The following is a 27,696-nucleotide window of genomic DNA, read 5'->3' on the forward strand; positions in this document are numbered from 1 at the left end:
GTGCTGCAGGTGTCCAGGTCAAATGGCCACACACCCTAGGAAAAGCAGCACTTGCTAACAGAACTCCTGGGGAGTGGATTGATCAACCCACAGACCAATTTGTTCACGTACAGCAGGCAAGATAGCCGGGACAATAACTCAGCCAGTCTCTTTCCTGGTATTGACTTACCTAAGAAAACAAATGAATTATCAGAAGGTTGCTGTGCTAAGTACGGAATTAGAGAGAAAGGAAATTGGATGGTCTTAAGGGATTGCTCTTCTAGGCTTGGCGAAGTCCTGATAAATTGCCTTTAAGGATAAAGGAATACATTGCAAGCTGAGACTCTGCCTATACCCTAAGCATCTTAGCCTTGAACTTGGATGTTGACCCAAGCTTGTCATCTAAGGCTTTTGATTTGAATGTGTCATTATCACATTACCTGATTAAAAAAATCTTAAATGCATTTTACAAGAATGAGATTTTAGGTGTGTTGTGTCTGGCGGTGTCTAGGGAAGTCTCTTAAGCTTGTGGATAAATGGTAATCTTTCATTGGAAAGGAATTCCTCTTTTTATTTCTTGGTTCATTTTACCTTAGATTTTTTTCTGTTTTTTTTTTTTTCTTCCCTTATCCGTAGTGTAGGTCTCAAAAAACTGGGAGTTATATGTGGTTGTAAACTACTCAGACAATTCATACCTTCTTTCATTACAGGGAATGAGAGTCTCTACTTGAGCCAAATTCTAGTTCTTGCTCTTCGTGGCTCTCTGATCTCAGGCAAACTAGCAGTTTTCTCACTTATAGAAGGGGGACAAAAGTCCCACCCCTGTCATCATGGAGTCACTGTGCTAGCTAACTGAGCCCTGAGGGATGTTGGGGCTAGCAAATCCTCAAAGCAGATAGGGCTTGAAGACTCCTGAGGTTCACGGGGGCCTGCAGGGTTCCACATCAAATGCACCTTCATCAGGATATTAAAAGGTCATTTGCTGTTTTGTGGTAGAGCTAGGCAGAAGCACTGGTGTGAACCAGTATGAACCCGGGTGAGCACAGCACAAAGCAGCAAACACCGTATGGCTGCCGTGACTTGATTTCCCGGAGGGAAACACCGGACAAACCCACTGCAGAGTGGCCTGGTCGGGTTGGCGTATCGGTCGATTATATTTTGTCTTCACATTCTTTATATTCTGTGATGAGATGAGGAAACATACACATGGGTGTATGCATGATCACCTAGGTGATCACATGATCTCACGATTGCAGTGGTTGCCTCTAGGAAAACCTCTTGTGTAATTGGTTTGGGAGCTAAGTCACTACCGTCTCTATGAAATGCCGTTGTAATTTGGAAGGATGACAGACAAACCATGCTAATCGAGACCTCAAGGCCTGGCAGAGTTTGAATTTGTGTTCCTTTGGAAAATGAGCAAAATGAAATATCACCGCAAAGAATATTTGTGATGTATTTGTTGCTATGGACCAAAATTCTGGTTGTCAGACAAAGGTTAGAATGTGGGAACACTTGAATCTGCCAATGTGTCATGGCGGTTTCTCCATACTGGAACACTTCTCTGATAAAAATGGTGGTGCTGTGAGCATCTACTGCTGTAGTTTGTATGCAGGACAGTGGTGTTGGGCTTAGTTCCTTAAATCACTGGGGATGCTCTTGAAGGAGCTCAGAAAACCCTACTCACTCTCTTTCTCTCTCTCTTCCCCCTTCTTTCTCCCTCTCTGTCTCTATCTCCTTCACCTTGGATTTGGACCTTGGGTTTGGGTGTTGAATTATGCAAACCTTTTCTCCCTGTTAGTTGCTTCAGGCCAGGTGTTGGTGACTCAGGTTGTCATCCTAGTTACTCAGGAGGCTGAGATCTGAGAATCATAGCTGGAAGCCAGTCCAGCCAGAGAGACTGTAAGACTCTTATCTCCAACCAACCACCAAAAAGCTAGAAGTAGAGTTGTGGTTCAAGTGGTAGAGCCCCAGCCTTAGCAAAAATGCTCAGGGACAGTGCTCAGGCTGAGTTTAAGCCCCAGGGCTTGCTCACAAGCGTGTGCGCGCGCACACACACACACGCATGCACGCACACATGCATGTGCACACACACACATACACACGCACACACACACGCATGCACGCATGCACGCGCACACACACACATGCACACACACACACACACACACACACACACACACACGAGTTAATTGCTTTACGTAGTTGTACAAAATTCACAAATACATCCTCATGAGTTGGTAAGTCAGTATGATAACCAAATAGACTTCGATATAGCAGAGTATGAAGAGTCAATGAAGTAATACCAGATTTCATATTACAATCAATCTTTACATAATTATTACTTGTTGAGTTTTGGTGTAATATCAAAGGAGAAAAGTTTTTAATGCGATATCAAACTTATCTGAAAAGCCTTATATGATATTTTCTTTAAGTTTTATTTTATTGTAAAGATGCTGTACAGAGGGCTTACAGTTACAGGAGTAAGGCAGTAAGTACATTTCTTGTCAAGTATTCTTACCCCCTCCTTCGTTTTTCTCCTGCTATCCCTTCCCTCTTCTAACTACGTAGATATGTGGGGCCTGGTTTTCCTCGTCTCTCTGTCTCTATCTATCTATCTGTCTGTCTATCTATCTATCTATCTATCTATCTGTCTGTCTGTCTGTCTGTCTGTCTGTCTGTCTGTCTGTCTGTCTGTCTATCTATATCTGTTCATCTGTATCCTTCAACCAGAACAACTGAATACAGGACAAGATGCAAGAATGTAGTTGTTTTCTTCAAGCAGGCATTAAAAAGGTATTTCTCATAAGCATTTTGTACTTGGAAACATTAGTTATGTTTATATAAGCATATGTTATTTATGTTAACATGGCATGGATTTGATAAGATTGATTACTACTAACCTATTATTTTAGCATGACTTTAAAAATGCATATTTGAGGATTTTCTCAGTTTTATTTTCTAAGATGGTAAATATTGATCAGCCGTAGCAATAAATACTCTTTGGGAAGTCCATTCGTTTTGAAGATGTATAAGCATCCTGGGAACTTCAGTTTAAAAACTGTTGGTTTAGAACACTGTTTAACACAGAAAAAAAGATATATAATCCCTAACTCTTTTATTATCTAATTACTCACCTTACAAATATTTGTTCCCAAATTACATATAATTTTAACTGTTAACTCAAGTTAATTAGTTACCTCTTATTGAAAACTTGTATGCCAGACAGCATAGCATTTGCTTCGCACACATTATCTAATACAGTTTTGACAAAACATGATAGGCTAGGTAAGAGCATTAGCTTTCTTTTAGAGAAGAGGAAAATAGGATACAGGAAGGTTAATATTTGACCAGGCTATGCAGTAGCCAGCATCAATCCACAGACAGTCTTCTTTTAGAGATTCTGTCCCTCATGACTTGTTTCCCTGTGTGACTTGTGTGACAATTGGTCCTATATTTCAAAGCTCTGAGTCCCTCATGAACTTGATAATAGGATCAGGGTTTGCTCTCCTCCGACCCCACTCTCCACTCAATACAAACATGCTTTTCCCGTATCTTCTAGGAGCATCTCAAAGAGTATCTTTCATTGTCAACACTCAATTACGCCATGAGCCATGCTCTAGATTCTTGTCTTTTTCTTTCCTCATTCATGCCTGTGTTGGAGTATTTTGATGCCCTTTGTGAATGAAGCTCTTTGTAGATCCTATAACCGTTGGGGTGCCAACAAGTTCTAGGGGGCTATCAAGACAGGCTATGTGATTTTCAGAGACCCAGCAAGAAAAATGGAAAGGAAGGGTCTCCTCCTCAAACACCGTCCACATTTGAAGACTGCAGTAGTAGAGTACTCCTTGAGTTTTGGTGCAGTATCAAAGAAGAAATGTCATCTGTGTGACTCTTGTGCTTGGCTGCCTGAGGAACTGAATCTGGGTTCTATGCAGAGAGGAGCCCATTCAACGTCTATCGGAATCAGTTTCACGTGATGGACTCACCTGCTTTCCTGTCTCCTGTCAGCATCACTTTAACCAGGAACCATCAGTGTTTGTCCTGTGGGCGCTATGATGCTCTCTCAGCTATATTCTTTCTCTCCTTCCAGAAGCAGAACTACCCCCTTGTGCGTATCTGTGTGTGTGTGTAGCTACAAACACAGCTGAACAGCTCAAGAGGAGCCATACTCCCTCCACAGCTCCAGGGACCCACTATTCTATTCCAGAATTCCAGCTGGAATTCTGCCACTCGGTGGGTATAGCAATCTGATAGAGAGAGAGCATGAAGAACTTTTATCTTCCAACAAACATGAAGCCAAGCCTCCTTACGTGGTAGGAAACTGAACCATCATTAAGCTGAAGAGAGAGATTTGGTGCCTCTAGACCAAACCATGGGATGATTGGAGCAAACTGGTTTCAGCCATACATGGGTCCAGGGTCTCAGCCTGGACTCCCAGGGTCTTAGCCTGGACTCTCATGGTTAGAGTCTCAGCCTTGGCTTTATACTTGAGCCACTCTGGACCCATTATGTCCAAGTGAGTGATACGGTGGGAGTGCTGATCCAGATATTGTCCCCTGAGAAGGGGGAGGGGTGTGGTGCCCTCCCATCCCCGCAGCAACATGGCGGTTGCCGTATGTTCCGGGAAAGAGTAACCACTCTGGAAAGAGCCTTTATGCCAAGTCTCCCTTCGCAGAAATGTAAACCTGAGTACTGGCCAACATTGAGCCCAGTGAGGGCAAGGGAATGGAGTGGAATTGATAGCAGGTGAGGGTTCATATTGATGTCTCAGGGGTAAAACTGAGGGTAGCAGGCAGAGGAAGGGAACGTCGGGAGAACCCTGCTGCTCTCCCAAAGCCGTGCGGGGACATCTGGGGAGGGCATTCCGGCTTGTTTTAGGGCTTTGGAGTTCTTCCCAGTGGTTTTTAGTGCCGGGAGAGGCTAAGACAGTTTTTATTCCCAGCCTCCTGATTTCAGAACAAGTTCTTTTCTTTTAAATCAAAATGAAGATGAAAACAAACCATGACCTGGGAATTTTATGAGTCAGACCACTCTATCCCATGATTTATTTATTGCATAAACACGTCTTGCGACAGGGCAAGTGCACAAATACAGCTGATTAAAAAAAAATCAACTGTCCTCCCTGAGCGGGTGGTGGCCTGCCAAAGATGAAGAGGATGACTGGTATTTATGTATTCTTCATCACTGAGGGTGGTATTTCCACAGAGAGTTGCCATTGGCTCTTCCAATACTTGTGGTGGAGTGCAGCAGATGGCTTAATTGTATGCAGAGGAGATGTGACAAGGGTCGCTTTCTTAAGGGTGGGTGCGAGCAACGAGAGGCTGTCTGCGTTCCAGCAGCTTGCTGATTTCTTATAATTCTTTGCAAGGCTGACCTATTTCTAATTCCTTGAGCCTACCGTCTGAAAGGTCATTAATCTGGGCCTGGCTCATGATGTTGAAGCTTAAGGCCTCTATTTTCTTAAATGCCAATGGTGTGTCAGATTGCCTTGGGAAAGGCTGGTGTCTCTATCCAGGCATGCCGTGGGTCTTGGGAGAGGTTCACCAGCCATTTCCTTCCCCAGGGGACCTTGTGGAGCCCCCTGTGTTTTCTTTGGCCACTTGGATCTTTGCTGTGGATTACAGAGACAAAATAATCTCTTCTTCCCCTTCTCTCTCCCCCCTCCCCCCACCAGTTTCTTGTTGTCACACTCAGGACAAATAGGTATGTGTTTGTTGAAAAGTTGACAAGCATCAATGTACTTCCTGGGAGCAGAGCTAGAGAAAGACATGGAAGTATGTTTTTCTTGTCACTCTCTTCTCATTTTCAATGGGATGAAATGAGCTCTTTCTCGTCACCTCCCACGTTCTGTTTGGTCTTTTTTCCACTTCTTTCTCCAGTCTGACTTCTCGTCTCCCCTCGTGCTTACCCTTGACCTCCAAGAACAAGCCGTGCTTTGGTTCTTTTCAGGCCTCTGCCAATGCGGCAATGGACCCTTCCCCCTTGGCTGAGGTTGCAGCCTCGGCATTCCTTCCTTCAGTGGCCTGACTTGACTCTCTGTGATGGGGGGTGGGACTACCTGCTGGTGTTTCTATAGCAACTGGCTTGTGCCACCGGGGCACTTCCTCTGAACTCATTTACTTGGGTTCCTTTGCCTTTCCTTCTTCCTCCCCCATCACTCTGCTTCTCTTCCTTCACTTTCATGAATCCTTTTTTCCCTTTGTTTTCTTATTGTTACCTGTAAGTAGCTGCACAAAAGGATTTCAATTCAACGCATCAATTACAAGTACAGTGCATCTTGATCAATGCTACCTCTTCCATCATTTTCCTCTGTGATTATCTCTAGCCACATCCATTCCCTCAGTGTACTTGATTCTATTTTCACATGGGTACCTTGGGTATTAGGTAATGCATTCTTTGTGGTTGTTGGTGGTGGTGGTGGTCGTGGGGCTTGAACTCTGGACCTGTGTGTTGTCCTTCAGCTCTTCAGCTCAAGGCGAGCGCTCTACCACTTGAGCCACGGTGCCACTTCCTGAGCAGTTTATTGGAGATAAGAGTCTCATGGCTTTTCCTACCTGGGCTGGACTTGAACTGTGGTCCTCAGATCTCAGCCTCTGAGTGGCTAGGATGACAGGTGTGAGCCGCCGGTGCGAGGCTGGTAACGCGTTCTTGTACGAAATACAAGCGTCATAGATGAAGGGTGCCCTCTCTGGGACCACATGTGGCATCTCCTCCATGCCTCTCAACCACTGTTTCTTGGGGTGACATGGAGTCGACATGGGCAGGCTCTTTGCCCTCTAGCTTGCTCTTGGGCTTGGTCTACGAGGACACCGCAGAAGACCGAGAGTGATGGAGAGAGTTTTGGGTATTCATTCCCTGGGTCTGTGTCCCAAGCCACATGCCATAGCGAGCAACAGGAACTCTCAGGTATCTCTTCCCTAGAGTCACCTCTCTGGGTTGTGGTGGCATTTCTGCATCTCATTATTTCAGGGTTGGGATCATTAATGGCTCTACTGCCAACTATAGTCCAAAGACACAGCTCTGTGTCTTGATGTTTTCGGTAAATATTGTCTCATTGGTACGTGTGCTCTCTTGGTGAAATATTCCTCCCTCTTACAGTTTAAGTTTGCATCTTAGACCTGCAGACCACCCTGCCCAATAGAGACCATCAATTCCAAGCCCAATTCCTGGCCCTTTCCCCGAGGGTCACCTCAGTTATAAATACGTTTTTGTATCATGGAAACTCTAGAGCCCAGCACACAGCAGCACACACAGAGTCCCAGCTGAATGCGGTTGTTGAATCTTGAGCTCTCGGGAGAAGATGAGTCAGAAGTTGCTAATTCCAAGCAAGCACTACTTTCCTTTGCCTATCCAAAAGAGGAGACAGGCATGCACTTACTACTCACTTACTAGAGTGGAAGATTCCCTCTTTGTCACGGCTGCATATAGCCATCACACGTTCTAATGAAAGACTGGGGAATGGGTAGGAAAAGAATCCACTGTACATCGTCAGAAAAATTGAAAGCACATTCCATTCTTTCCTTTTGAAGTGAGATTGGCTCCTGGATGCTTTCAACGCCAACACCCATCCATCTAAAACTTCTCTCCGAGGACATGGGCAAAATGCAATTTGTTTCATAATAAGCCTCGGGAGTTTACTTTAAAGACATGATTACCCAGAAGGCACCAAGAAGCTGTCGACGGTTGCATCTGCTTCAAGAATATTTCTATCCTAAAGAGAGACAAGATAGCTCCAAAGTTTCACTGGGAAATTCAGGCTCATGAACAATGCAGACAATGGCATTATTGCATCTCTGTGATCTATCCTGGATTGGGTCTCTTTCCCCTGGTTAAGAGTACTTAAATATTCAGCCCACAGAAACTCTCTTTCAGGCAAGCTGTAAGTGACAACCTTTCTTCCATCTCGATTTCCTTGCTGGCTCCTGTGCTTATGTCACGGACTACTTGTTAGGGATGTCATTGCTGTGAATCTTGCCCTTTACATTCAGAGACAGACACATGGAGGCGTAGGGAGGATGGGTGAACAGCCGAGGGTAGAGACAGAACTTCTTTTGCAGCACAGGTTCTTGTGTCTGCTGCCTGGGTCCTCTCTGGTCAGCGGTGTGAGATCGTCAACTCTCATTTTGGGGCTGCCTCTCTGTCTGGCATCCATTTCTACTTTCTCCCATGTTGTATTGGTTCATACTCCAAAGTTAAAACACTGGGCAGAAGCCATACTTGGCCCACAACTTACCAACTCTGCTGAACTACACTGCTGTCATTTGGCTAAGTATCTCCTACAGGCTCATGGGCTCATGGTTTGGTTGCCAGCCTGTGGCACCCTTGGGAGGTGATAGAACATGGAAGAGGTATGGCTGATGGGAAGAAGTTAGGTCACTGGGGACCTGCCCTTCCAGGTGACCTTGAAACCTCACTCCTATTTTCTCCCTTTGCTTTCTGGCTGTGGTGATAGCACCTGCCATTCTGTATCACCTCCCCACAGGCCCAAAGGAAAGCTGGCACGCATCCACAGTCACGAGTCTCATGGGTTAACAGAAACCTTTCTTCCTCACAAGTTCATTAGCTCAGCTGGTTTTGTCACAGTGGTGGAAAGCTGACAAACACACACTCTAGGATTACAGGCCACATATCTGTTTCATTTAATTCCATCTATTTGACAATGGAACACAGAGGGCTGGGACACTCTAAAAGTACCCCCTTTTTGCCTCTTCATGCAGGTTCATGGAGTAGACATTCGAGGGAGCAGAGATCTTCCCCCAGTTCCCCTCTCTCCACATCAGATTCTGCTTTTCCTTTCGCCTGGCCGTGTTATTCTCACCCCCATTAGCACACATTGAGTTACACATTCCACGCATTTACTTGAACTGGATCTGTGTGCGGTCTTCCCCATGAACTGGCTCTGTGCGCGATTTTCCCCATTCACGTGCGCTCTGGCTCAGGCCCCGATGTTCTGTGGGATACACATCTCTGTGGCAGGTCCTTTGTGGGCATTGTGAGATGCTGAGCGGTCATCCTGGCATCACTTTAGACTTTCTGGGGGTGCTGAGTGCCCCTGAGTGCCCCTGGTCTACTTAAGAGCCAGAAAAGCTTGATAGGGAGGAGGTCCCGTGGCCGTGGTAAGCTTGGTTTAGCAAACTTAGTTGTAAGGGTAGCAGCCAGGACACTGCCATGTCGTTACCTGAAGTATGTGTGTGCAGAGTGTTATCTGAATTACTTTGCCGCTGTATCCTCAGCCTCATAGCTCGTAGTGGGTCTTCACTGAATGAAGGACTCAGTGAACTCGTGGAAACATTCATCGTGAATAAGGACGGGTTTACTTGGATGGGCATGGCTCTTCTAAGATTTCTGCCCCATAAGCAGGAATTAGTGGCCGGTTTCAAGACAAACAAGCCTACTAGGGTTCTGGATGGCTGATGTAGAATTTTGAACATGTCCAATGGGGGTAAATATGTGTCCTCAGAACCCATGGGACCAGGACAGGTACCACATGTTAAAAGATGAGACTCGGTTTGATGTGAGGCGTCATTGACAGCACTCCTAGTAGGAAAGGTTTCTCCATGGATTCCACTTGGTCTTTCTGCTTGGACTTGGTGTCGGTGGGTGTCAGCTTGGTCATCTCTGGCATTCTTTGTCACTCATGACTCTCTCTTCTTCGCAAACCAAGAACAAAACCCTGGTTGTGCTATGTTCCATGGAGAAGACTAGCTAGGATTCATTGACATTTACTTTCTGTGCTTTCGTAGCACTGGGGACAGAACACAGGGCGTTGCCTATGCTAGGCCAGCATGTCCCTCTACAATCACACCCCAAGCCTTTCTGTCTAGATAGTGATTTTGAGACCAGGCCTGGCTCATGTTATCCTGGATGATCTTGAACTTGGCATCCCTCTGCCTCTGCCTCAATAGCTGGGATTACAGGCGTATGCCACCATAGGTAAAACTGAATAGCATTTCAGATCTACACTGTGATGTTTTAAAGGTGGTTATGTATTTAAGGCATACACTACTTGGTATTTATCCTTTCCCTATAATATTTCTATTCGGGTCAATTTATCTAAACAAAAAATAGAGCACGAATTGGAATAAAAAGATTCCATATCTTTATATTTATTCATATTTAGAGTCACTAGCCAACATGAGTACACAAGCAAGTGGAGTTTGAGAAATGCTGTCCTGACAGTCAGGAACAGAGATGGAAATGTTTGAAATCTTGAACTGAGATGGCCTTCAGCAAGTTGTTTTACTTTTCCACATCTTGGTTCTCCCTGAATGGAAGCAAGGGTACTGTGTGCATGCTAACTCTGTCATGGCATTTTAATGAGATACTATTTGTGGACCACGTACTTTCTCACTGGGCCTGTAGGATGCATTCAAGAAATATGGTGAACATTTGTTGTTCTTAGTATATCCGGCTTTCCCGTACAGGGTGCCATTATTAGATAAGCTATGGACAAACTGTGGCGACAATACCAGAGAGCTGCCCACACAAGCCTTTTCTTATTCTCAGATGGTCTAGCTCCATTGTGCCAGCCCTGATATCAACGCTGAAGTACTCTGAGTAGACAGTAGAAACCATAGCACTTGCCAGGTAATTGTTGTTGAGAGATGGGCAGCTGACCAACTCTTCTACAACAACTGGCATGGGCTGTGAACATCTCCCGCCATAATACTTGCAAATGGTGGATCCTTCCGTCTCTCCTGCCTTTTCTGGGCCTTGGGGCAGGTGCAGAACAAGATTCTGGTTCACTGATGCTGGTTTTGTTTCCATGTCCTGTCCCCCCCTGTGTCTGGTGCGTTTTTGGATGCAGCAGCTTCGCTTAACACAGCACACTTTAGCAAGGCCAACTTGGCCAGGTGACCCTCTGTCAAGCCCCACAGGATCCAGGCACAGTGAAAGTGGGGACATGGCCTCCCCTGCCTCTAGGGGGCGTCCCACAGGATCCCAGCTCAGGGTGTCCTGTTAGTTTGCTGACTAACGTACAAAAGATCCAGTCTTTCCTAAGAAGCCAGCACACCTGTGCTTTTATACATCCTGGTTGTTCAAATTCCAGCAGTGATCCCTGATTTTAAACCATAGAGGAAATCATCACATTTGGAGGTACTGAAATCGAGGAGGTATTTGGAGGGGAACCCTTATTATTATAAGAATGCCTGCCTTCTTTTGGGGGGCACACTGCCCTGCTCGGAGAATGGCAGGCAGGAAGTCCGATCTCTGTGCTCCCAGCACCCCACAATGCCGTATGTCCAACCTGTCACCTGCTCTAGGCTCGCATCTCATTTGAGAGCTCTCACCTCTAAGCGTGGAGGGTGTGAAGCTGGGAGTGAGGCTGAGGAGGGCGGGGCTGCCGCCCGAGGAGCTCCTGTTGCCTGGAGACCTGACCTCCAGCCTCTCCAGCCCTGTGTGATGGGGAATCTGCCCACCCCACCTCTCCTGAAGACCCCTGGGGCCCTCTCCTGATAGCTGATCCTTGTCTGTCTAAGGTGGTGATGCGGAGATCTGTTTTATGATACTCACTATTCGGATAAGATATTTTCTATAGAGAAATACATTTGCTTTCGGCTAGGAAAAACAAAACATTTAATTAGCAAGGTGTTCTTTTCTACCGATACTCAGCCACAGCTGGGTGTGCTTTCTTATCTGTGTATTTCTCCAGTGGCGATCACTTTGCCCTTGGGGATATTTGGGTTGTCATAGAAAGGACGTAGGCATGGCTCAAAAACTGGGGAAAACAAGACAGTGTAGGTGCTGGATAGAGACCAGGATGCTGCCAAACACTTTACAAGCAACATCCTTGCTGAGACCCCAGTGAAGAACTATCCTACCCCCAACCTGCCAGTAATTAAGAGAGCCCAGCTCAGAGACCAGGATTCCCACTCCTCCCCAGTAGACAAAGATAAAGTCACACCCTTGGGGGCGTCCGATCCCCATGGATTATGACAGGTGTTTGCTGGGGGACGGTGGACGGCGAGGGGGTGTCACAAGCAAGAATTTACAAGTCACGTCCTTTAGCCAGAGCAGGAATTTGTGACCACTCTTTTGGTTTTTATTAAAGAGCAAGACTCACCAGCAGAAGGGGAGATTTGTTATTCTAAAGACAGTTGCACACCAAAAGCATGCGATTGTATAATCTGGCATTCTTCCCCACTAGGGAGCTATGGAGCATTACTCACGAGTGACAGAACCAACGAGCTTCATCTCCCAAGAGGCCTGTGCATCTGTTTAAAGGGAGCAGGACTGTGCAGATCTGCCCCTCGGCCCCCTCCTCTACCCCCTCCCGAGACCCCCTCCCCCTCCCTTCCAAGCAGAGCCTGGGCTGGATATAAGCAGCCAATCAGATGTAAGCAGGAAGCCAGGCACCCATCCAGTACCCCTCAGCACACACCACACTTCCCCAGACAAGGAGCAGGGCAAGTCTAATTGTATGCTAGTAGCAGGACCACAGGCTCCACCTTGATAAATGTCTCTGGTGCTGTCCTGGCTCTTTGTGTGCCTCTGTTTCTCAGGACTGCTGTGAGACCTGGTTTATCAGTGTGCGTTTGGGAAGGCAGGCCTTGGCGTGGCTTCCGGAGTGTTTCCCCCCCTGTCCCCCCCAGGCCTGGACATCTCCGAGCCTCTGTCTGCTCATTCAACAGTGCGAGTAGGCAGGTGTGTCTCTTCAGCTCACTGTCAAGGAGAAAGAGACGAGCATCTTAAAACCCTCCCAACTTGCCCAGCTTGAAGACCAACTCTAATAGAATCTTCTAGAAGGATCAATGGTGGTCAGCAAGCTTCCTTTTGCAGCTCACAGAGCAGGTGTGAATTAACATGAGATTGTGGATCCAAAATAAAAATCACTTGGAAAAATTTAAAATACTCTATTGTCATGTAATGAAATCAATGTAAACATCAGTGGAGACAGCGTTTGCTATGACGATCCTAAGAGAATAGAAGTATTATCCCACATTGGAATTATAGCTTGATAGACGTGGAAGCAAATTGGAAGGGTTTTAGTTCAACCCTTCCATTTTACAAAAATAAAGGAGGAGGAGAATCTCACTTTAGTGAACGCATCTCTGTGAACCCAGCCCACTGCTGTTGGCACTCCCTATGCACTGAACTTGCTGGAGTTTGGCAGCCCAGTTAGCTGCATCCGATGGAACCTTCCAGACATACAGTCAGCAGCCTCGCTTTCGTTGTCTTTGAAGTGGGCATGATAGCCAAACCCACCTCCCACAGCACGTTGTGGAGTGACACCAGACAGGTAAAATATTGAGCAGAACACCTGGCATCTGAGAAGTCCTGGTAGGACAGTAATCTTCATTAGTCTTATTAACGATCCTCGTTGAGATGATGTATGTGCTGATTCCTCCCAGAATCGGACATAAATGGAAGGTTTGGGACATAATGGAAGGTTTCTATGCATCCCCTCATGCTGCTTAGTCACATAACTCAGTGACCTGAGAATCACTGGTGAGGGCTCAAAGTTTCCCTGAGGAATTCATCAGCGCCCTGTCTGGTTCTCAGACATCCCAGGGGGTCCTAGGCAGGTGAGTGACAACCTTTTGCAAAACCAGGAAGGTCATCTTGATTTGTGAGAAGGGCTGCAACTCTGCAAGCCAAAGGCCTTGATGCTGATTTTGTTTCAGAGTGTGAAGATTTTTGATTGGTGGGACGTGGCACACATGCTTCCTTCCATCCACCTAGACCTGTGGTTCTCAAACTCTGACATGCCTCAGAACCCCCTGGAGAACTCGTGAAACAGGTTGTTGGCCCATCTCTGCATTTCTAACAAGATGGCGGCCCCCAGTTGGGAATCCCTCACCTAGAGAGGCATTTCTTGACACAAGTATTGGGGCCACGTGGGACTGGGCAGCCTTCGGCTATTTGATCTGTTCTCATTTAATGCCCGTTTCTGTTGTAGTAGAACAAATGTCTTTAGTCTGTGTCCAGTGCTTGCTGCAAGGTACAGTCACTGTTGGCTGAGAATCCCCAGGGTACGGTGGACTAGGATTCAAGTGCCGGCACTCAGAGGGGTACAACCCCAGCCATATCACTGTATCTCTCTGAGTTCCCTCTTCGCTGAATCAGGCACAAGAACATCAAGAGGTCTAAACAGGGATTGTGCCATTTTGAGCCAGCACTGAATGTGATACACAGGAAATAGTTCTTGCTTTTAAGTCCTTCATGTCCCCTGGACTTTGTGCAATGGTTTATCCCATCTTCACATGGACATGCCTTTACATAGAGCCACGTGTAATCGGGCATGCCTTTATTCTCAGCACTCTGGAGGCTGAGGCAGGAGGATCCAAGTTTAAGGCTGGCGTAGACTCCATAGTAACATCTTATCTCAACAAAGTAAAGTACAGCACAGTAGAGACAAGCAACACATAATGAATTTACAAAGTCTTTCCATAGAAAGAATCTTCCTGGCTGATGGCTGGAGAGTTTGAAAAGTCCTCAGCTCAAACCAGAAAACTTACAGAAAACCTCTTTCCATTTCTTTTTCTTTTTTTCTGTCTGTCTTGGGACTTGAACTCCAGCCTGAGCTCTCCAGGCTAGTGCTCTACCACTCGGAGCCACAGTGCCACTTGTGGTTTTCTGGTTGTTAAATGGAGATAAGAGTCTCACAGACTTTCCTGCCCACGCTGGCTTTAAATGGCAATTTTCAGATCTCAGCCCTCCTGAGTAGCTCAGATTACAGGCATGAGGCACTGGCTCCCGGATTCCAGTTCTTTATATTTGAGACAATGATCTACTCACTGGCATTTCTTTTCCAACTTCCTCTGGAAGCGAACCTTCTATCCCAGTTCTATGAGCTCCAGAACACGCGCTGTTGGGCACCACAAGGGATCGCAGATTTTTCTTTGCCTGTCAGGTCTTGAAATTACCCAGCAATCCCCAAACAAATTCCCACTAATCTGACAGTTTTGCCTCTCTTGACATAATGCACTGTATATTCAGTGGTCAGCGGGGACTATTTAATTGCAGTTAAGTCTCTGCTGTTCCTTGTGGCATTTAAAATAGAGCCATGTGTGATGTGGTTAAGCTTTCTGGATCTCCAGGCCCAGATGGGTGGGCGGAACTCAATTTTTTTTTAAATTTCTACCTGGGAACACTTATTAATTAACTTTTACCAGCTAGCAGCTCCAATCCACTCACTTTCAAGATTTATAAATCTGAGAAACAAAACCAAAATCAAGTCCCTCAGGAGGTAGTGGGGGGTAGAATATCAGACGGAACGGACGTGGAGTTAAACATGGAGCACAGCATTAGGAAGGAGAGAACCAATGACATCATACATAACATTTGATGTATTTTCTCTATGTGTGACTTTCAAGTGCTGCTTCACGCTTCCTAAGGAATTCCAAGCTGGGTATGGTCATTCACTCCTGCAGTCCTGGCTACTCAGGAAGTGCAGACAGGAGGGTGGCAGCTGGAGGTCAGTCTGGGCAAAGTTAGTAAGACCCTGCCTCAAAAAAACCAAAAGTAAGACCAAGGGAGCTGAGGGAATCGCTCAAAGGGTACAGGGGAAAACCAGTGAGGCATGAGGTCCCCTGTTTGATAGAGGTAGGCACAGGCTTGGAGATTTAAAGTAATTTCCCAAGACCTGTGGATGTGTGTGGGGATGAAAGGTTTGCATGCAGGTCTGTGTTGTGGCTGTCGGTGCCTTTAAGCATCACACCAGAGACCCCCAAAGAAAGCACACAGGGTGGGGCATTGGACGGGGAAGCTGAGCTCTGCATACATAGAGTGACTCACTGAGAGTTAGGTTCTCCCTGACGCCAGGATTTCAGCTTATTCCTGAGTTGGAGCTTAGTAATAATGAAGTGTTTGGTGGCTGAGAAAGTGCTAGAACAACCATTAGCTCATCTGTGATTTGGGGTTGCCGCAATGTGATCTGAAAACCCAAGAAGAGCCTTTGAAAAGCATTCTCTTTTTTTCCTCCCTTGCCCCATTTATAAGATACGGCGTTATTTTGAGGTCTCCAGAGATAGCACGCATATGTAGGGTTGAGACTTTAAGACTTCCTAAGGAGATACAAAATGGATCCTTGGGACAACGACATTCAGGATGAGCAGATCCATTTGCTGTTTATTTGCGTAACCCAGTTGGATCCAGTTATCAGGATGTAGATGGGGACACATTTGATATGGACAGACTGCATCTCCAGGTGAGCTGTGAAGAAGCACTGTCTGGTTCACAGCCGAGTGTCCCAATGCCTACAGTGCAGCTGCAGCCAAGCCACCGCCAGGTCCTCCCAACAGGTGAACAGGAAAGACTGGAGTGGATCGGGTACTCAGCAGACGCTGTGGAGCCTCTGGGACGACCCAGGCTTTATTCCAAGGCTGGAAACAGTAGGGACGAAATAAATCATCCCAGAATTCCTTGCTCTGTGAGAGCCTGCAGGCTGGTGGCGGAACAGGGGATGGAGTGAGTGGATCTACCGCGTGTCAGGAACTGGTTGAGCAAAGACACTGCGGAAGAATACTGAGGGCAGAAGGAGCGTTTCCTGCTCAGCACCTGGAACCGTGAGTACCTGCTGGGCTGGTTGTGTTTGAGGCCCAGGAAGGAGGCCTGATGGATGAGACATTTGACTCTTCTTGTGTTATTGTTCTCATATGGTACATTTAAATAATCAAGACGTACCAGACATTCCATCAATTATACATACGAATGAACACACGTGCTTACGTTTTGGCGTGTGCGTCTTTACATACGTGTGATATCATCACCACAACCAGAATAACAAGCACATTCATCAGGCTTAAAATTTTCCTTGTGATTGTTCCCTCCTCTCCTTCTCCCTTTCTCCCTCCTGTCCCCGCCTTCCCCTCCGTCCCTACTCTGTGCCCAGCCCTACCCCCATCTGTCCCTGGCCTCTCCTCACTGTACCTTAGTGTTGAGATACCATTTTTTTGTTTGGCTGCTTTTCCTCATTGATAATCATTTCACCCATGTGATTTGCTTTGGCCATTCATTTCTCTTCACAGTAGAGTGTGTCTTGATGGTGTGGTTACTCTTCATTCTCTTCCATCCATCCCAGATGGATATCTGGGCCCATTTTGGACTGGGAGCCTACAAGCAGGGGTCCAGAAGCATCTTCCCACAGGGTCTGTGTGTGGAGCTATGCTCTTCTGTCTCATGGAGAGAGCCTGGGGTTGGAATGATAGGCTGGTGCAGTAATGGTATATTAAACATGTGTATACATGCATGCATGCTTGTATTTGTCGAGTGAATGAATGAATTCCTGTGTAACTTTGTGGGTGACAGGCTGGTTTGGGAGGATTTCAGTGATGAGCATTGTCTTTCTTTACTGTACAGTGACTGGGGTGGCATTTGTAGTTTTCTACTTCCTGATTCTCTCATCTATTTTTGACTTCATGGATGAGAACAGAATATTCTCTGTGTGAAACTCAGCCATTGTGTGTGTGTGTGTGTGTGTGTGTGTGTGTGTGTGTGTGTGTGTGTGTGTGTATGCCAGTCCTGGGTCTTGAATTCAGAGCCTGTGTACTATCCTAGGCTTTTTTTTGCTCAAGGCTAGTGCTACCACTTGAGCCACAGCTCCACTTCCAGCTGCTGGAGATAGAAGTATCAGAGACTTTCCTGTCAGGACTGGCTTCAAGCTGTGATCCTCAGACCTCAGCCTCCCAAGTCGCTAAGATGAGAGGTGTGAGCCTGTCATCTTACAGGTGTGAGCACCAAGTGAGTCACAGTCTTTTACTGTCTGTTAAAGCTTTAATACATTATCACCTCCAAACTCACAGTGAGCACGAAAGGTCTCAGGATGGAGCTTCAACTGATGGTGAGAGGATTCTATCGTAACTGCCTTCCTATTTACTTGCATTTCACTATCTCAGTGGAGTGAGTACACAACACCGATCCCTTGGCTTTAGGACAGGCTATTTCTCATCTATTGAGTGGCATGGCATGATATACCATTATTGGTCATCATTTTGGCCATTTGCATCATTATTGGTCATTTTTACTGTCCCCTCCAGCCCAAGCTTCTCTCCTGATAATAAACTTTGATTCGGTTCCGCACAGCCATGCACTTAGAACCAGGGAATCCTGGTGACGGTGACGCTAAAACCTGCGCACCTCTCGCCGTGTCCAGGCACGGTCTAAGGCAGGCACGCAAGTTTCTCTGCTGTGAAGTCTGTAGACAGCAGATTGGGATTCGAATCAGTTGCATAGCCACTCTCCCTGAGCTCCACCTGGCCCAGGCAGCCATGTTGTCCCCTCTGCCCAGCGGAGGCAGGAGGCGGGCTTTGGGGCCAACTTTGCCATGCTGGAGAAGTTACCTAACACTTGGGTGCCTAGCCTCTGATCGATGACAGAAAGATGTCCACCCATGGAGTTGGTACAAAAGCCAGACAGGAGATAACGCATGTGACACCTTAACCATGGCTGGTCACCTGAGGACAGCCTGCCTCTCCCCAGGGGGACACTGGCCGGGGTCTGGAGACCAGCAGGGTGAGGGAAGGGAGGTCCGACCCCCAGTGTGTAGGGGCCAGAGGCGTCTGCTTCCCTTCTTGTCTGATCCTAGGAGCTCAGTTTCCGTGGGTGGAATGGGTAACTCGGGAAACTTTCGTGTGTGTGACTCTCCCCGGCAGACACAAAAAGCCACCCCTTGTGGGATTCCACTACTCAAAATGGGCAGAAAAGACAGAGATGCGCACATACAGGAAGAAGCCGAGTGGTAGATGTGAGGATGAGGAGAAAGGTTGTCTGTCAAGGGATGTGGGGGATGAGCTGTGCTGCGTTTTGTACATTTGCTAGAAATCATTGAACGGAGCAAGTTTTATGTTAGGTAATATATACCTCCAAAGTGATTCACACAAGAAGCTTTCAGAGTTTAAATGAACCTACAGGCCTCTAAAATTTCACAGCAGGATGTGAATGCTTCCTTGGAGATATTGGGTTTGTAAAGACACAGTGTTGCTGGCCAAGTCTGATGGAATGTTCGCCATTCGGCCAACCTGAGGAGCGACCATGATGAATTTTCTGGGAACACCTGGTGCTTGAAAGGGATATTAGGAATTTTAAAGCCAGATCGAGTCCCAGTTCTCTGACTTCTTATTCTCTTCTAGAGAGGGAAGCTCCATACCTTGTAAAAGGATTATTTCATTTACCTGCCCAAACTGTCTCTCTTATTATTACAAAGATGGCTCAAGCAAAAATCCTTGTTGCTGATATTTTTTTGTGTGTAGCATATTTGAAGATACCGGGAACCAAGTTGTACAACGTCTCTAAAATCAAGCTTCATTAGGTATGCAGATATAGGTGCGAACATGAATTCTCAGCTGAAAAATTGGAGCAGCTAGCAAAAATTTGTGGCTAGATTTAAATCTCCGGAAACTGGTCTTTAAAAAGGACACATTACTGCAAAGTAAATTTTCCTAAGAAAAACGAAGCGATAATTCTTCTGTTATAAACCATGCAGCATTCTAAGACAGTTAAGTTGCGATTATTTTCTAATACTTGTGGTTAAGGTTCCACTGTTCAGATGCAATTGTTTCTCTCAGCAATGATCCCTCCTGACTTTTATATAACTTCAAGGGCATCTCAGGCCTAAAGAATCAGATCAAAAATGCCGCTTGAAATGTCAAAATAGGGTCCTAAGGTAGACCCGTAGCCACCTGGCAGCAGATAGTACCTGTGAGTTTCCGTCTTTGAAAGCTGGTTTTGCCATCTCATCCAGCGCAGTGTGAAATTGAACTTACAATTAAAAAATAAGCTTCATTTCCCCCTTCTCCCCCACCAACCTCTCGACATGACCAAATGGAGGGTCATGAGGAGCAGGAGGGAGGGGATTCAGCCATGGCTCTGAGATGCCTGGCAGGAAGAGTTCTTACTTGAGCCACGATTTCAAGCTGCCTGGAATTGTTCTTATTACAAATTAAATAAGAACAGCAGAGAGGAACAGGGCAGGCTCTTTTGCTCAGAGCTTTGTGAGAGTCCCTGAAAAGGCTTTCATTAGACACCAGGGGATCTGTAACACCTTCCACCCTCACCTACGCAAAAGGTACGGTGTCCTGGCTGTCAGTTCCCTTTCCTGAGACACATGCGACCTGGACACGTTAATCAGGAGCAGGATGAGGAATTATTTTCCCAGTGTTCTTTTAGAGGAAGTCTCAAGCTCCACATTGCCGAATAATTCTTTTCATCTTTGCCCTCTTCCTCCCTTTCATATACCCTCCCTCCCTCCCCTCTCCTTTCCCTCTCTTTCTCTCCTTCCTTCTTTCCTTCTTTTTTTTCTCCCTCCCTCCTGCCCTCCCTCTCCCCTTCTGTCCTTTGTCTTTGCTAGTGCAGGCTAGTACAGGTCCTGTCCGTGTTCTGGGCTCTTATTTTGCTATTATGATTCTGTCAACCAATTTTGGTTAACAACGAATGCAGGAGAGTGTGCAGTAGAGCATCTAAAACGTTGATGTGTTCATACATCCTCCTGGAGTTTTGTTACAGTGTGACTTTGACTCAGTACAGGTTGGTTGGAGCCTAAGACTACATTTCTAATGCTTTTAAGGTGACTGGACTAGGGCTTGCTTTAGAGGAGGCAAGAGTAGCGGTAGTCCCTAAATTAAGTTAGATTTCATATTTTTTAAGGACATTGAGGTAGGGGCTAGACTGAGGATACAACAAAATGGTGACGAGCAGACACGGCGTCACACATCCGTAATCCCAGCTACTTACAAGCAGAAATCAGGAAGAGTTTGGTTTGAGGCCAGCCCAAAGTATGTGTTAGTGAGACCTCATCTCAACCATTTATCCGGGTGCAGGGGTATATATCTGTAATCCAAGAAAGCCATTGGAAGTAAAATTGTGTCTGAAGCAGCTCTTATCTAAAACTATGTAAAACAAAAAAAGTCTGAAAAGTTCTGAGCATATGGCTCAAGTGGTACAGTCCCTGCCCAGCAAGCAAAGGTACTGAGCCCAAAGCCTCTTATTATTATTATTATTATTGCTATTACTAATATTTTTTCTTAATATATTTTTTATTATAAAGATACTGTATAGAGGGTTTGCAGTTACATGAGTAAGGTAATGAGTCCATTTCCTATCGAACATTGTTACCCTCTCCTTTGTTTTTCCTCTACCATCCCTTTCCTCCCCACCTCCCCAACTCCTCCCCCCTAAATCATCTTACCATAAAAAAAAATACAAAAGGAGGCTGGGAAGGTGGCTCAGTGGTAGAGCGCTTGCCTTGCATGCCTGAGGCCCTGGGTTCGATTCCTCAGCACCACATAAGCAAAAATAAAAAAGCCGGAAGTGGCGCTGTGGCTCAAGCGGTAGAGCGCTAGCCTTGAGCTGAAATGCTGAGGGACAGCGCCCAGGCCCAGAGTTCAGGCCCCATGACCGGACCCCCCCCCAAAAAATACAAAAGATCCCCAAATCCTGCCCCCAAAGGGTAAACAGTAAATAAAAACAAGCACAACGAAAGCAAAACTCTGACCACACACTCAACTATAAACAGCTTCGTAGCTACACTGATTCCCTTTGCTGATTTATCACGCTGGAGTAGCAGGGCTTCTGAAGCCCATGTTGCCATGTCTTTAGAATGCAGGTTGGGTCTCAACAAATCACTTCAGGTAAGAAAAAGAGCCTGCGTGTCACACACAGGAAGAGCAAACACGTACATGCACGTGCATGCACGCTTGTGCTCACACGCACACACTCCTGTGCACACTGGCTGCGTTGCCTCCTGTCTTCTCTCCGAGGTGCAGGAGGCCTCATGATTTCCCCCGGAGGGCACACAGAAACTTCTTGTTATCGGTAACAGGTTTTGCTCTAGGCAGAAATGACGCTTCCAGCCTGAAATGTAACAGAAATTCATCCTTTGGAAGTGGAGTACACACCATGGCCACCCGCCTCATGGTGAAACCCAGACTCTAAAGGGATTCTCCATCAGTGAAATGGAATGACAGCGTTGGTTAGGGAATACCGAACGCACTTGGAAAACTGCAGAATGTGGTGCAAACACCTCGTGCCACTGCTGTTATTTCCTCGCTGCATTTTTATCTTCTAATATTTTATTTCACAGGCAATTATCCTGTTACCTTTGCTGTGGCTGTGCACACCTGTAGTCCCAGCACCTGGGAGGTGGGGGTGTGGCTGTGCACACCTGTAGTCCCAGCACCTGGGAGGTGGGGGTGTGGCTGTGCACACCTGTAGTCCCAGCAGCTGGGAAGTGCCTGGGCTATGTAATCATGAAGACCCTGTCTCCAAACAACAGATGTGTTTTGGATGTGTGTGTGTGTGTGTGTGTGTGTGTGTGTGTGTGTGTTTCTGTGTATTTGTGTCTTTCTGTGTGCCGATAGTTGACGCCATTCATATTAGTTGTACTGCACTAAGTGCCACTAACAGTTGAAGAGAGAGTTTCCTCACTCCTGCATATCCACCCATGGAGGGGAATTCTACCAGAACACTAGTGTAAAGGTGGGGAGAGGTTTGTGCGAGAATGGCCACTGTGTTATTGCTTGAATGGGAACATTCCAGAATATTCTGAATTGCCCCTCCTAGGGATGGCATAGGGGTGTTCGGGGAGATCCCACGGGACAGGCCCTAATCCTGAGACCCCCAGTGTAGGGGAATAAAGTGTCTGCATGGGCCGTTATCTCGAGCAGACATGTGGGCACATTTATGAAGAAGAAAGAAGGACGGAGGGAAGGAGAGGGAACATGTGCTGGAGATGGGGCTATCTACTGGCTGTCAATCTGTCCAGCTTTCTCTCATCAGTGTGGTAAAATGCTCTTGACGAAAATCAGGGTTCGAGGTTCACCTCAGTGATTCCTGGGCAAAAATTACACAGGGCCTTCCTTCCTGTTTCCATGCCTTTTCTTGCTTGAGTTCTGCATCACAGAACGGAGGACAAAATTGGAAACTAAGTCAAGCTGGCTGGATGCCAGCCCTGGTGAGCACAGATGGCCTCCAGCGCCTGGTGGGAAGGGCCCACTGCACCACATGCTTTACTTCTTTGGGAGCTTGAATCAAGTGTGTAGAGCACTTTGTCCTTCTTAGCTGAAAAACCAAGAATGTTCTAGAATCTTCTAGAGCCCATCCCCGTGACCACAGGATGCTGGCCTCCAGTGCTGCCGCTGTCTCTGGCTCCTGCTCCGTGGCCATGGAGCCTCACTCCGCCATCTGCCACTCTCCTCTGTCCCTGGACCCCCGCGTGGACACTTCGCCTCTGTGTCTCCAGTGGTGTCCATCAGGTCCTCCGCCATCCTCATGGGTGTCACCCCAAGGACTCCGCGTGAACAGAGTCCCTGCTGCGTGTGACTTGCACAGTTATCTCTAACGATGCACTGCTGAAGTACTTTATAATTAGTTTTCTTGCGAAGTCCATCTTAACACATTGGTCTGAAAAAATGATCACATAGGTGATATAAATGTAGTTGTTTTAAGGCTAAAATGTGTGGTGTGCAGAGGTCTATACCCCTACGTCAACAATGGAACAAAACACGTCCGTCTCCCTCCACCACCACAGGGCGTTTGCATCTCTCACATTGGATGAGACAAGTCACAGCTTGTGGAGACTGAGCCATCCTGCTATCTAGAGTGGAAGAATCCCTTCCGAGGTGGGTAGACGGTGTGTTCCATTTCCTTGTTTTCTCTGCCTCCCCTTCCCCCCCCCTCCCCCCAATGTGGTGATCAGCACAAAATAGATGCATAGTTAATACTGGATGGATGAAGAAATGAATGCTAAGTGAATGAACGAATGAGTGAATGAATGGAAGGAAGATTCTCATTTCATGCCAGTGCTTTTCAAAACCAATTTCTTATTGGCTTCTGCTGAAAATAAAAGCAACTTTCTACTGCCATATACAAATCTCCTTCGCCCATCTTGGAATATTTATTTTTACCAAGAGCCCAACCAAAGCATCCATTATCACAGAGTCAAGCGCTCGTACACAATACAGGAGGGCCAAGACCGCGGTCGGGCCTGCGAGAGGGATCTGTAAGGGGCAGCCTTCCTGTACCACCTCATGTACATTTGCGGACATGTCAGAGCTCAAAGCCTTTAGTTCTTATTTAAGTGTCGTAGAATCTGCTCCGCAACAGTGCTGTACAGATATTGTCAGTTCTATAAAATCAAAGGACCCGAGTCCTGGCAGTTGAGGACCACCCAATTTAAATCCATTGAAATTCACATAATATGGTTTGGTTAATTGAGAGCTCTTCTCCACTATGGACTGTTCCTAGATTCCCTTGGGCCTGCGACCCGGGAAGAGGGCACATGGATACATACATGCATATGCATATGTATTTGTACGTTTACATATTCGTGCTCACACGGAGACATGCAACAGTATATAGCATCTCAGTGTAACTCAAGTTCGCAACAAATATGCAGAACACTCCCTTGTAAGTTCCCAAGGATTCCAAATTCTTAATCTTGTAATCCTTTTCTTTGTGTAACTGACATAATTATTGTTTTCAATGAAATGGGAGATTTTCTTCCTACCATCTATTTTTCAGGAAGAGATAGATACGTGCAAGCTTACAGCACACACATCCACCTATCGTATAATTATATTCTTTTCGAATCTTTATACCAGTGCTGTGATTTCCTTTATGTCTTATTGGGGGTTTCATCCAGCAATTGAATGACTGGAGGGAAAAATAGAAATTTTTCATCTGTCATAAACATTAGTGTGGTTGGATTGAATGCTTACCTTTTGTGCAAGTCGTTATGTTTTTGCATACTTCAGACCTCACGGGTTTCAGCTTTCCACTATTTCCACGTGTCTCTTTGTTGCAAATAGGCAGCTTGAAGTCCTGAGGAGTTGTTTTGTTTTGTGATGGAGGTGGTTGGACAGGTTATTTGTATGTGTGTGGGCACTCCAAGCTTCATCTACTTGATTTTGCTAAGCCAGCCTCACTTTTTCATTAAAACTAAACGAAACTCAAGTTCTTCCCACCTTCTCAGCTCAAGTATTTGGATGCAAAGTACCTAAGCCAAGGTTGCCAGATGAAACAGGAGCCCGGTTAAATTTCGGATATGCCATGCCTACTCTGTTTAGAACAACCAGAGTCCAACTATTTCATGGGCTATGTTACACCAGCTCACCATTTATCTGGAAATTAACGTTACCTGGGTGTGTTGCAGATTAAGTGGGGCAACCTGAGTTCCGGCACTCCACACGCCCGGACCCTCACTTGTCTGACTTAGATCATCATTTTCCATAGCCCTTGAGAGCAACCCTAGATCTGTCGTTGGATGCCGGCCAGAGAGGGGCACCTTGTTCCTTCCTCTGGAATCTGAGGCTGTCAACTGCAGTCACACTGAACCACAACAAGAGATCAGCGTGGAAGGATGAGACACCCTGTGTATGCTAGTCACAAGCTATATCCAGCACTTCCTGTGTCCTGTGTCCTCATCCAAAGCAAACACACTAGCTCATCACTCTGTCTGGTGCTTGAGGCTGGAGGGGAAGGTAGGGTTAGAGTTATGAGCTTAAACCACTGCAGTACTTTGGCTCGAGTTAGCAGTGTTCTGTCAGGGCCCAGGTGTGGTGGCTAAGTCGTGACACTAGGGACCCGGGCCCTTGGCCTTTGTTCCTCCGCCTTCCCCAGCAGGTGGTTTTCATCTCTGTGGTCACGAGATAGCTGCTGAGCTTCCCCGTGTTCCTTTTTTATGATGTCAGAGCAACAGGGAAAGGCAATGGCCCTCTCCGGGGAAGGCTTAGTTTTCCGCTTAGGAAACACACACTGGTAATGGGGTAATTTTGTCATTATTACCAGTATTATCCCATTTCATCAGGAAGCAGCTGAGAGGCATAGAGAGTAACTTGGTCAGGTGTTATGTGACTATTAGAGAGAGAGAGAGAGAACTAGAGAGAGGGAGGGCGTGAGAGAGATTTTAAGGAAACCATTGATAAAATTGTGTGGCAGCAAAATGTACAGAGCAAGCAGCACACTTGGGGGTGGGCAGAAGTCCTTCTTTCACAAGGACCCCAGTTTTTGTTTTCTTTTTGATTTTGCTGGTACTAGGGTTTGAACTCGGGAGACTTTGGGCTTGCTAGACAGTTGCTCTACCATTTGAGCCTCATCCATTGTCTTTTATTATTTTTTTCCAGCTAGAATTTCTGTCTTGGATGGTGATCCTCCTATTTCTGCCTCTGTATAGCTGAACTGATGGGCAAACAGCCACACCCTGCTTCCCTGAGACTCCTTCCTCTTAATGCCTTGGGTTGGATGAAGTCTCTTCCCAGGTGGAATGTAATTTGCTTTACTCAGACTCTACAGGTTGAATTGCTTACCTTGTCTGAGAAATATCATCACAGGACATGCAGACTGGTGTTGGCCAGATGTCTGGGTACCAAAGGCCAAACAAATTAATACCTGAAACAAATCTCCCAGCAACCAAGTAACCGGAGAAGCTGGGAGTTAAAGCCTCGCACTGTATTGCGAGGCCAGGCCGTTCACAGGCCACGGTTCCCATGATTCACTGGCTGCTCTGCCAAGGAAGCAACTACAGCAGGAATGTGGTAGGGAACGTGGTTCAATGTCACACAGTCATTATATGAGGGATTTACTCTGTGTGTGTGTTGAAAAGAAATATTGAGGTGGGGCATTGTACATAGGAAATGCGTTTGTGCTCTTTGGAAACTGGAATAGCAGACCTCTGGTCCCTTCCTATGTGAATCACTTGATTTTATGCTTTTATGTCACAATAAAACACCAGACATTGAAGCTCACATGAGAGATCATCAAACTTAACACAGGATATAAAGTGAACGCAACCCCAGTTTGCTCAATCTCCTTGCATGGTAACGGTGATCTTGTCTGGGATTGTCTGAGCACTCTGTTTCATAAATAAAGTTTTATTGGCACACAACTACACCCATTCATTTACTGGTCATCTACAGCTGCTTTTTGGTGGCTGAGTGTGTGGTAGTTGTGACAGATACTGTCTGGCTCCTTCCTTACATTTTTAAATACTTTTTGCCACTCATATATCCAGCCTTTTCACTATGGCTTAGCCCTGCCGTGTGTGTGTGTGTGTGTGTGTGTGTGTGTGTGTGTGTGTGTGTGTTACATTTTGCCTATCCTCTACTCCTTTATTTTCATCGTAGCATTTTATGGAGTCTCCAGCCATTTCACTTAGGTGTCTGGCAGTCTGGAGTTGGGATTGCATTCTCTTGCTGTAGTTGAACAAGCTCCTCTGTCTGCCAGACTTGCTGTAGATCAACAGCTCAATCCAAAAGCATGACCAGACTTGGGTCCCATCCCGCTGGAAGACTCTTGACAGGAGGTCTGCTCATCTCTTTTTTTTTTCTGGAAGGGCACAGGAATTGCTTGTTGATATTCTGATTTAGTAAATTCTTTTTTTTTTAATATAATTTTTAATAGTTCTAGAAAGTTCCTTAGACTTATCTTCCAGGTAAGCTCCTGAAAGAAAGGCTAGTGAATGTTCAACTTAAGATATTTAATTGATTCTCGATCATCCTCCAAAGGAGACCATTTAATTTTATTAATAATATTATTAGTGCTATTACAACATAATGAGATGTATGATGGGCTTTAATCATTACATTTATTATCCTATTGAAGCACAAATTATCCCAGTTTTGCCGGTGGGAGCCTTTCAAGTTGGCTCCTAAGAGTGTCTGAAATAATCTGAAATCTGGTAGCCTTTCATTTTCTGGTCTGACAGGATATTTAACTGCTTCCTTGCTTTATGCCTCAGGTCTGGACCGACTCTCTGCCCCCTACCCCCACCCCCATGGAATAAGA

The sequence above is a fragment of the Dipodomys spectabilis genome, unplaced genomic scaffold (genome assembly GCF_019054845.1).
Source record: "Dipodomys spectabilis isolate Male_0828 unplaced genomic scaffold, ASM1905484v1 ptg000240l, whole genome shotgun sequence".
NCBI classification, from domain to species: Eukaryota; Metazoa; Chordata; class Mammalia; order Rodentia; family Heteromyidae; genus Dipodomys; species Dipodomys spectabilis.